An 11,875-nucleotide genomic window follows, 5' to 3' on the forward strand; every position below is an offset into this window, starting at 1 on the left:
AAGAAGGCAACATGTTTCTCCCCCCTGACCAAGGCAGAGCTTTTAACTAAGGAGCAGCAGCAAAGTTTTATGCAGTCTCACTTACATGGCCTGCACCGATCTTTGTGCCGTTGGAAATGTATGTGGCAATTTCCGTGCTGAACACCCAGGAGCTAGGCATTTGCTGTTTGCCGGCGGGCATCCTGCAGCGTGGCTGATCCTGTTGCTGTGCTCCATGGGGAGGGTCTAACCAAGTTCCTACTAGATGATGTGGACAGAGGATGTTCTTGTGGTGAAGGGGTAGGAGTGGCAAAAATTTGAGGTTCTGTTCCCGGTACTGCCACAGCACCTTTAGGTGCCTCAGTGAACCTCACTGTGGCTCAGTTTCCCTAGTGTAAAAGGGGGACAATATGCACTTCAGAGGGGCATTGTGAGCACTGACTGATGTTTGCCAGATGCTTGGATGGTGAGGGCTATGGAAGTGCAAACCATTGTCACTACCGGGTATGGCCACTAAAAACCAGCAGAAGTCTCCTCTCTACTCAGCCAACCCAGTGGGAGGTGCACCCACCTCCTGCTTGCCCCATCTTCCTTCTGGGGCATGAGACATCAGCTCCCCACCACCCCCGGGAGAGGCCCTCTCCTCCCAGCAGATGTAGAGCTGCTCTCTGTCTTCCTTGGCCTTTGTGTTTCCTGGCTGTGTAACGTTGCTGACTCAGTGCCACTTCCTCCTGGCCCCTTCTCTCAGCTGCCAGGCCCCAAGAAGGGGAATTGGGGGAGGGCAGTCCCCTTCCTGCCCTCTTCTAGTTGGAGACCCTCTGTGTCAGAACCTCAGTTTCCAATGGGGAATAGTAGAAACGGGCCAGGCCTTCGGGTATAAACCTCCACCCCATCCCAAGATTCCCAGAACAGCTGCCAGGAGACGGAGCCACAGTCTTCCTCATGCTGAGTGACTTGGAATCGCTGAGAGGAGAGACCAGCCCCAGCAGGGTGCAAAAGGGAAGGTTCTGCAGCTTCAGTTACTTTCTGGCTCTGAGAGTTGAGCCATTAGGCAGGGCTGAGTCTGGCTTCTTGGTTGTTATTGAAATGCAAGGATTCCAGAGGCCTTGACCGGCTGCTCCTCTTGCATTCAAGGGAAACTCTCTTTGTGTGGAAAATTGCAGCAGATCTCAGTGCACTGCTGCATCCAAATGCTGCTAGTGCCTGAGAACCTGCTGTGTTTTCCAGTCTTCTCGGCTGGATCTAGCCCCTTTGCTTCTGCTCTAAACTGCCAAAGTGTTAAACATTGCTTCAGAGCAGAGTTTCCGGCAGAGGGACTAAAAAGGGAAGTAAAAAGAATCACAGACTAATGCAACTAAGAAATACTTTGGAGCCGCACCATACTCTCATCACCTGTGAAAGCAATTGCAGTAATTCCCCAGCTCTGCTTTGCCAATGACTGATTTTCATTGTCAGCATCCAGGCAGGGACAGAATTCCAGGCAGGGAGGATTTTTGAAGGTAGAGGAAAGACTTCAACGTGCACAATACAACAGGCGCTGTCCCACATTCCCAGGACACCTAAAACTACTGAAACTGGAGCATGTCTTGTCTGCCCAAGAAATGCAGGCTCTGGCCCTAACTAGGCCTGGTTGCTCTTTCCCATGTTTTGTCTAACCTGAAAGATGCCGGTCTCAGTCCTGGATGGGGCAGCCTATAGCTCAGGGCTACTCAACGCGCGGCCTGTGGGCCACATGCAGCCCGCAGCCTGTTTGTTTGCAACCCGCGGTGTGGTTGGGGTTTACGCGGGGCTCAACACGCAGCCCATGGGTGGGAGCCAAAACAAAAAAGTCGTCAATGTAATGCTCTTCTGATGATACGCATTTTAGTAGTTAAATTTCTGGACTGTCATTGCTCATTAAAAGTGCTGTCCTATGGGTGGAAATCAGCTAAATTATTGCATTTTATTAATATCAGCAGAACTAACTTAAATGAGGCCTGTGTGATGCGTAGTCTTGCCTTAATCTTTGTATTCGTGCCCCTCAGTGTGAAAGAAGCTATTTGCATGTATATTTCCATGTCTATGCAACCACACTTAAGTTGCAGCCCTCCGCATGTGCTGTGAGTATCATTGTGGCCTTCCAAAGTTGAGTAGCCCTGCTGTATGGACACCCCACTGCCAGCAGTGTGATGGTGTCATTTCACGGGGAGGTCACCACATGTTCACTGGGCTGGTGCTGCAGAGGGGCATGCTGGGATGTGGCTTATTGCATGGTCCCTCACCTGATACCACCACTCTCCTGCTCTTTATATTTACCCCTTTAGGAGGGGGAGGAGGAGGAGGAACAGCATGGGGTGAGGGTAGGTCACAGCCAGCAAGTGACCCAAGTGTCATTGTACGCTCACATGCAGCCCACGGTCCGTTTTTCAAGACATCAGCCAGAATCCAGCTCCTGGCATGGGAATAATAAGAAACTATTGTCCATCGGTGCTTGGTATGTGAAGAACCTAAACCAGGAGATGTGTTTCTTTCTGTGTCTCTTTCCCTGGTGTGTTCTGGCACCAAGGCCAGTGATCCAAGAGCTTCTCCCTCCCCCGCACCCTTTTGCCTGTGTTTTGGCTTAATACGTTTCCTGCCTTTGGCTAAAAGACATACTCATGCGCTGTTGGTGCTAGTGTCGCACGCAGGACCCTGGAGGCACAGAACAGCAAGCCCTGTTCCCATCCTCTGACGGCATCGCCTCCTGCCTCCTCTTTGCCCGCAGTGACGAGCTCGGTGCCTGATAGCAGGCAGTGCTGGGAAATCTTTGTTTTGACTTGCAAGCGGAACATAGTAGATATGGAAACCTCGGGCCTGACCCCAGTCTCCTTGCGCAGGCAAGACTCCTATTGACTTCAGTGGGACTCTTGCCTGCGTTAAGAGAGCAGGATTGCTGTGAGGCTGGTTGTAGCCTCTGCCCAGGTTAGGTAACCCCTCACGTGGCCTGAGGGGTTGTGTGTGAGGTGCATACCAGTTAGCCGGGTGTGTCAAGGAGAGGAGTGTGCACTGGGGGTTGCATGTGTTGAGGGTGTGCCTGCATGTGAGAGGCGTGCAAGTTGGAGTGCATGGGTGCGTATATGTTGGGGTGAGTTGTGTCTCTTAGAAGTGTGTGTTGAGATTTTCTTGTGAGTTTTGCAGGTTCATGCCTGCTAAAGAGGCAGGCTTTGGGGGTTGAGTGTGTGTACACGTGTGCAGGGGGATACACGTGCTTCAGGGGTTGTGTAGTAGTGTGTGTTAATGGGATCATGCCTGCTAGAGCATTCGGGGGGCGTGGGGGGGTGCCACACATTCTAACGGGGAATGTATTGGGAGTTGCATGTATGTGTTTATGCTGGGAGATCCTGCTGGAGGAGAGTGCATTGTGAACTGTGTGTGTTGGGGGGCTGGAAGATTGTGTGTGCTGGAGACTCATACTTGTTAGAGGGGTGTGTGTGCGTATCCTGGGGGCCGGGAGTTTGGGCCAGCATGCTGCATGAGCTGCCTCCCAGGAACCTGACTGGGGATGTTTCCCGTCTCTGGTCTCCATCCAGAGAAGGCTGCCGCGCTCATTTCCTCTGCGCCTGGCACTGCAGGGAGGCCATGAGGGTGTTTGAACTGTTGCCGGGGCGACGGTTAAACATTTGCTTCAAATAATCATTGTGAAATAACTTAGCACCGGGACCAGGGGGAGGGGGCTGCCCCTCCTCATTGTTCCAGGGAGCCCCACAAAATCCTCCGTGAAAAGCTATCGGTGCGAGGCTGCGAGCCAAGTTGTCTGAGCGTCAAAGCTGACTTGGAGCCCTCTGCCTCTAGCCCTGCTCCTGGACGGGAAAAGACAGTGAAGGAAGCATGAGCATGTCTCTGAGAGCTCCATGCAGGGCACCAAGCAAAGGCACAGTGCTGCCCTAGCTCTCCTCCCCCCACACACAGTGGTGGGCAGTCTTCCCTGTGCAAGTTGAGCGCTTGGGTGGCCACCCAGCTCATTGGCAGAGCACCCACAGCTGCCCATAGCCAGCAGCATGCGTTTCTATTGCTGGTGCACATCTGCACATGGCTCGGTGCACATAACAAAATGTATTCCGCACGTGGATGGAAAAACTTAGAAGGAACGTTGCTGGTGGGGTGTCCTGTCACCCTGGCTTCAGGGACACTTTGCACCCTGGCTTATTTTCACCCCAGCCTGGGTACAGTGCAACCTCTGGGCACCCTTCTACCTGCCCCTGGCACCCATCACCCTCTGGCCTGACCAGGCCTACTGCAGCTACCTGGGGCACTGGGCCCCCAAGAGCTTGGTCAGCTGTTCACGCTTTTGTTTCTGTCTCCAAATAACCCACAGCCGGTCCTTCTAGGGCTGCACAAGAGTGGCTCTGTTCAGTCCCAGGAGGCTGCATGTGCATGTGGGATTGTGAGCGAGAGTCCAAGCCTGCCCCTGCAGAACCTAACCTGGGTGTTGCACTTCCGGCTCAGCAGACACTCGTCTCCTTGGGATGTGGCAAGAGAGGGCGAGGATGCAGCAGGCTGTGCCTGTGCTCATGAGCCGGGATACGCCTGCCTTAAGCACTCAGGGCCGTGGGGGGAGGAGGAGAAGTCTGCCTGGGGAGAATGTAGCCTCTTCTCCTTGCCCTTTGTGTCTGCATTCCTGAACAGACCACAGGGAACCTTCTTGCGCTCTGACTGCCATTTGTGGTGCTCCCCCTCTGGGCCTGTGGAGATCTGTGTTCCCAGCAGATGCCGCATTGCTCAAGTGGCTGGGTGCACCTTCCTCCCTAGAACCAGGCGCTGCTGGAGTCATGCCGGGTATGGTAGGGTTATTCATGCCGAATCAGACTATGAAGGGAGAAACCCCCTAAAGCCAGCTCCTCCCAAACACTGGTTTGTGGGATCATGGGCCAGCAACCATTGAAGTGTCATTGCAAGAGTGTGCCGGGATCATCTCTGGGTTCTTTCTTTGTACAGCACCTTGCACTGCACAGTCCTGCTCCGTAGTGGGGTTCCAAGGTGCTACAATAATAAAAGACTTTACAGCATCACCAGGCAGCCTCTACATGGCTGACTGAGCCCCCTGGAGCTTTGCACCTCGGGTGAACCCTGCTCTGATTGCCTGCCCTGTGGCAAAGCTGGCCCTGGTGTGGAGTGTGGTGGGGTCATGCCTTCTGGTAGCCAGAGCGGCAGCATTTTGTAGTCAAGAAAGAGACCGGGCTATAGGTCACAAGCAGCAAGATGTGACCCACCTTCCCTCCACGCCCGTGGGTGGGATATATCAGCAGGCTGCCCTCCGTCCTGAATGCAGTGGTTCATCTCCCTTTAGAAATCCACACAAGTTGCTACCCCTTCCAGCCTGACTTCTTGTGCCCTCAGATCGGCCCCCTCCCTCCCTGTGGGAACTCGGGCTGGGCCAAAGCTGGAACTACAGACTCCAGCCTTTGGGGTTCAGATATACAAGAAGGCACTAAATTGCCCACCATTTTAATTAAACCAAATCCCAATTGCAAGCAGCCCTGCCCACCCTTCTCTTCATCGCCCGTTTTCTTGGTTTCCAGTTTGAATCATTGTTTCCAGTCTCCAAGGCTAACTACTCCCCAGTTACATGAAGGCAAAACCACTGGAGAGAAATTGGTCCTCGGTCTGGAATTGATGCCCCAAGCTCTCCTGAGTAAGGCAGTACCAGTCAGTAGTGCCGACTGACTGATTGGAGGGGAAAATACTGGGAGGCAGAAGAGTGATAGAATCCACCCCAGGTCCACCTCACACTCTGATCTTTTCTTGCCCCGGGTCAGCTCCAGAGCCAGCCACATGGTGGGGCTACAGGTAGGGAGGCCACCTCTAAGCATGCGATGTTTGCATGCTCACAAGGCGGTGTGGTATTGTCACATCACAGTGCAATGAGGCTATGTTAGATCCGCAGGCTCTCTAATGCCCTGCCAGCTGCTTGTGGCGCAGGCTATCCCTTTCAATACCAGAACTGTCCTGCAGAAATCAGATTGGACCACCTGCACCCTGAGACTAGAAGATCCCTAGAGATCCAGCTCAGAGAGAAGGGGGAGTCTTGCACTGAAGAAACTAGACTGGACCTTCACAGAGACCTGCATTCCATACTTGGCTCTGCCACATGTTCTCTGAGCACCCTTGGGGCAGATCACTTAATGTCTCTTTTCCCTGTCTGTGAAATAAGGATACTCCTTCCTTTGTCTCTCTGGGGTATTTAGAATGTAAACTCTTTGGGCTCTGTGCATAGACTATTTCTGTTTATACAAAGCCTGGGACAGTGGGCCTTTGATCTCTGTTACCACCATGAGGTGCTATTATCAATAACAACGGATCAGGATGTATCATGGAATTTGGAGTCCATCCAGCATTTCTTCACCTCTAATTACTGAACAACTTGGTGAAGGCGTTTGAGGCCAGAGTGTAAGTGACCCAGTCTGGAGGAAGTGCAAGTTAATTTGAATGAGAGCTGAGAACTCCCCTAAAAGTGTATCTAGATGAGCATAAGTTTGCAGAAAGCTGGGATGTAAGTCTACCCTGCGCTAGTCTGCTGCGCGTTAAATGTCTATGTGGACCCTGCTGTGGCACATTAATGGTGCGTCTACTCAGCACACTTATTTCGAAAAAAGCTATTTGGGATTTTTTTTCCGAAATAGTTTATTTCGAAATAGCACGCCTCCACTACAGAGAATCCTCAAAATTAGTCCGAGGCTGGCTTCCCTAACGTGGACATGCCACCTTGGTGTAGAGCCCCAGGAGGCACTACTGAGTAATTACTTTGAATGGCCCTGGGGAGGAGCTATTTCGAAATAGCAGCAGTAGAGCGTCCACACTACTGCTATTCCAAAATAGCTATTTCGGAATCGGCGTTATTCTTCATGGAATGAGGTTTACAGATTTCCAAATAAGCTGTCCATTATTTCAAAATGATCTTGAAATAACGGAATTGCCGTGTAGACGCTCATGTTGTTATTTTGAAATAACGGCCGTTCTTTCGAAATAACTGTGCTGTGTAGACGCACCCTAAGTTCCACAGTGCACATGTGAAATGGGAGTAGATGAAAGCACGGTAGGGGACTTCTAATGTGGGACAGCAGAGGGTCACACAGGCACTTCACGAGGTGTAGATTCACACCCCAACTTACCTGGGCACTAATGTTCATGCAGACAAGCTCAAAGATTCTAGAAAGCCATGTACAGAACCCGTTTACAGCTGGGGGCAATGTTCAGAGAATCTATGGAACAATCGGGTTGGGGGCACTTGAAGAGAGGGGAGTAGGAGGTGGCTCATGAGGCTGTTACCATAACAAATTCCAGTGAGTTCGGGTGGTAACTGGCATCACCTAATGAAGGGGGGATTCGGTTTGACTTGCTGGGGCCAGAACCTGAAATGAAGGCCATCAGGGCTAGGAGAATGTTTAATTAGTTAACCAGTTAAACTTTATGTTTAACCAGTTAACTGATTAAACAGGGGCTGATGAGGGGGGCTGCTCCATCCTAGCAAGGGTGGTGTATCCCCTGCCCGCAGTAGGCCCCAACTGGCTGGAGCAGCCCCTTGCCCCTTACCATAACCGATAAGCTTCACCTGTTAAGGGTGCGGCTTATTGGTTAACTGCTTAACTGGTTAACCATTCACATCCCTAGTTTGAGCGATCATGTGTATGTCTCACTGTCTCTCACCCCATAGCCACAGTGTGACAGACAGAATCACCTAAAGGGCAGCAAGCCAAGCTGCCATGGAAATGAAGCCATAAAGAACTGGGACTGAAGTCTGACTTGTCGGTGGCTGACAGCATCTCATCCCAGCTGGGTTGAGACAATAGGTACCAGCTGGCCTGAGTCCCCAACCAGCGAGATGGCCTATGCTGTGAATAAACCCGCTGTGAATCTCTGCCTCTGTGTAACATCCGACTGGAGCTTGTCCTACCAAGTTTCATTAAAAGGCAACTATTCTGTTTCTGTGTAAACCATGCAGGCTCCCTCCCGGAGCGAGGGAGAGGGGAGAGGTGTATTCTAGAACACCAGGTCATGATCTCTGCTGCTAAGTTCTCCACATTGTACTGGCTTTTAGTCATGGTCAACAGCCACCTGCTGTACCTGGAAACATCTGTCCTATTGTAACAGAACCTGTGGTTCAAGGATAGGGCTTATCAGCCCCCCGAGGGCCCACAACTCGCATGGAAGATGATCATACAGGGCAATGAGTGATCGCCCATCATCACTGCCTGTGGGGAGGAGAGGAAGAAAATCAAGTTGAACTCTGAGGTTTGCCATTTTCTGCCTAACTGGCCATGTGATTTCTCTGTGACAGGGAAAAACTGAGTAGTGGGGAAGAGCCCCGGTCTGACAATGCTGGAAAAATACCAGATGCCTGAAAATCCCAGTGTGTCCATTCTGCTGTCCTGCTCCAGTGTTTCATGGAAGTTGCTATTCAGTTTCCCAATTGCTATTATGCTCCTCCATGGTTGGGTTGCTCGCCATCCTTTTCTATGTGCTTGCTTGCTGGCTCGCCAGCCAGGCCACATCTATATCGCCCATGACGCTGTCTGGCCAGAGCTTCCCCTCACCATTAGGGAAGACTGGTGCATGATGGGAAAAGTAATACCAGGCGAGCAGACTCCTGGGGTCAGTATAGGAATGTGATTGGTTAACCAGTTAATGGGTAAGCCTCAACTTTCTCGGGTGAGGCTTACTGGTTCCAGTTAACCAGTGGGGCTGTAGCAGCTCTCCATCCACCACTGGCAGGGGGCTGCTTCAGCCCCACGAGGTCCACCTCAGACAGAGGCATTCCAGCTGGTGGGCGCTCCAGCCTCTCCTTTAATCCGTTAACCAGTTAAACACTGTTTAACTAGTTAACCAATTAAATGGGATTTTACATCCCTAGTTCTGTGCTCAGCTCTGCCCCTGTTGTATAATCTAGTGCCTTAGTTTACCCAACTATAATAATAATAATAGACTTCATGTAACACTTTGCATGTTCAAAGCATGTCCAGACATGATTTAATGAAAACAAATGAACCAATTAACACTCAGTATGACAACTTCAAAGAGTCACTGTGCTACAGCAAAAGACTGAAGTCTCTGTTGCAATATTTTGTTTGCATTGCAGCAATCTTCAAAGCAGCATGCCAGCATTCCTCCCTGGTGGGGGCAGGGCAATATGAGGGTTACTGAATTAATGTTGTAAAAGGCTTTGTGACCCTCGGAGGGAAGGGGCTGCCAGTGTAACGCCCTGGCCAAATGTGTCTACTTCCCAGTCTAGAGCTCAGGGGTGAGGAACCTAAAGCTTGCTGGATCCAGTTCACAAGGCTCAGGGCTCCCGCTAGCATTGAGGAGCCAATGCTCATGCTCCAGCCCCCTGCTGCCCCACCATGGCTGGAGCACACAAAACCTGCTAGTTTAGGCCCCTCTAGGTTGTGTTGTGCAAGGAGAATGTGTGTAGGGGGGGGGAAGGTCTTTCTCCAGTCAGGGCCACATTAGTGAGGGGTTTTTTTTGTTTGTTTGTTTGTTTTGTTTCTCACGTGTGTGCAGCCCCCGACAGATTTTTCTGTGGGTCAGTGGCCCCCACCCCAAAAAAGGTTCCCCCTCCTGCTAGAGCTGATTCACAAGAGAGAGCCGGCTGCTACTGCCATCAGCCCCTTAGCTCAAGTGAATGAGGTGTACGCATTGGAAGTCCTGTGATTAATCCCCGCCGATACCCCAATCCAGGAGTTATTATATAAATGTTACTGTTAACTTGGAATTACTCAGGTAATGGTGAGTACCAAGCACTCTGTCCCAGTGCAAGTCCCTGGATGTTCTCATGCTCTCTGTTCTGCGCTCGGAGAGGAGCATCGCCGGTGCCTCACAATAAGGAGTAGAAGTGCAAATATAAAGGCTGCAGAGTGTTCCTCCTTGGTTTGATTGCTCACCAGAAGAGAATGTCTTGCCCTGGGCTGGGGAGAAGGGAGGGGGAAGTGTGTGCGCGGGTGGGCGAGCCTCTCCCACCAAGAATATGTCTGTGTACCCTGCAGAGTTTACTTTTCAGCCAGCCTTTGAGATGGGAAACATGTGAGGGGCTGCTCAGCAAAGCAGAGATTTAGGGATTGTTTAAGGGGAGATTATATCAAACACTTTCATCTGGAGTTCTCTGATGCCTTCATTTCCTCCCTCTACCTCTTCCCCCTCTTTAACCACACACACATACACACACTCAGAGGAGAGAGGAGCAGGGCCAAGTCCTTTGCAACCACAACATGCTGCTACCACCAGACCCCATGTGGCCTGTAATTCACACCCCCCCCCTTTTGTTTCAATCTTGTGACATTTATATGGGTCATCTGATAAAGGAAATGGAACTGGGTTTTGTCTGTGTTGCTGGCACTGTCTTGCCAGAGTTCCCAATGACTTTGTATAGATATTTGGCCACGAAAGTGCTGTCGACACGCAAAAGTTCGCAAAAGTGAAAACCAGTTAAACTGGTTTTTCTGCCTCCTATTGTTGACATTTCACAGGACAGAGCAAAGCACTGTGGGTAAGCATCTCGCAGTGCAGTGTTGTGGGAAAGCAGAGCTGATCCCTGCAGTTCTTGGGATTCTCTCCAAGTTCTCCTGTAGCCTCCTCAGCTGCTTGGAACAGCAGCATGAGTAACTCTGTGAGCTCTCCATGCTGAGGAGAGTCAAAACAGCACAGCAGTCTCTCCAGCCTTCCCCCTGCAGCAGCAGTCTGCCTGCTGCTGTGTTTCTAGCAGGGCATTCCAATGAGTTGCTCTTTTTTTGTTTTGTTTCCCAAATAAAGCAGCTCACTCAGCTGTCAGATATTTTCCAGAGCTTTGGAAAGGAAGGGGCGCATGCCTGCAGGGCAGCAGAGATCACAAAACACTGAGCACAGCCATGAGGGCAGGCATTGTGGGATATTGGCAGAAGCCAGTTCTCTCAACAAAACAAACAACACAGTCCACACTGGCTGTTTGTTGACAATAAAAGGAAGGAAACAGACAAAAGTTTCTTGCAGGGGTGGAAGGTTTTTGTCACTAAAACTGGATGTTTTTCCCAACAAAAGTTGCATTGTAGTGTGAACACTCTCACTCTTTTGTCAACAAAAGGCAGTTTTTGGCAACACAACATGTCAGTGTAGACAAGGCCTTAATCTCAATTAGAAACAATTAGTAGTCCTGTGACACCTTAGAGATTAACAAAAATATATCTGCTGATATATAACTGCAAAAATATACGAGCATTTGTGGGCAAAACCCACTTTTTCTCTAAGGTGCTACAGAACTATTTGTTGTTTGTAAAATTATAGACTAACTAAATCTCAATTAGACTTTCTGAAACAATTTAAAAGCATTTGCAAATGAAGAAATAAAGCAAATAAACTTTACACCAAGTAGAATCCTTCAAATTTCTCTTTTAACCTGTGGAGGGAGCCCTTTTGCTGTAGGACTTGCATGTACTGGTGGTAAATAGACCACAACCAGGTGGATCACACAGATTAGCTTCAGTCTACTACCTGGAAAAGAGCCTATTGTAAACTTGTAATGTTATAGGGGTGATGCACCAAACCCTTTGGAGTTTGAAATATAAAGGCTGAGAATGGTTGCACTAAATTATTGCTGCAGTATTTAAGTTGCATTAGATCAAATGGGAAGACAGGCACACTAACATCTATGTTCTGGCAGAGGTAAAGACCACCAGTATCAAGGCAAAGATCCTCCATCAGCAGCTTTGCTGGACTGATCATGTTCGGATGCCCAACCATCACCTTTCAAAACAGGTCCTGTTTTCTCAACTGAAAGAAGGGTACCGTAACGTGGGAGGACAATGGAAGCATTATAAGGATTTGCTAAAGGATAACTTAAAAGAAGTGCAAAATTGACATTGACACCTGAGAGACACTCACTCAGGATCTCTCAAAATGGAGGAAAGTTATACAC

This window comes from Pelodiscus sinensis, chromosome 24 (assembly GCF_052426305.1).
Source record: "Pelodiscus sinensis isolate ZL-2025 chromosome 24, ASM5242630v1, whole genome shotgun sequence".
In the NCBI taxonomy this organism is placed as follows: domain Eukaryota; kingdom Metazoa; phylum Chordata; order Testudines; family Trionychidae; genus Pelodiscus; species Pelodiscus sinensis.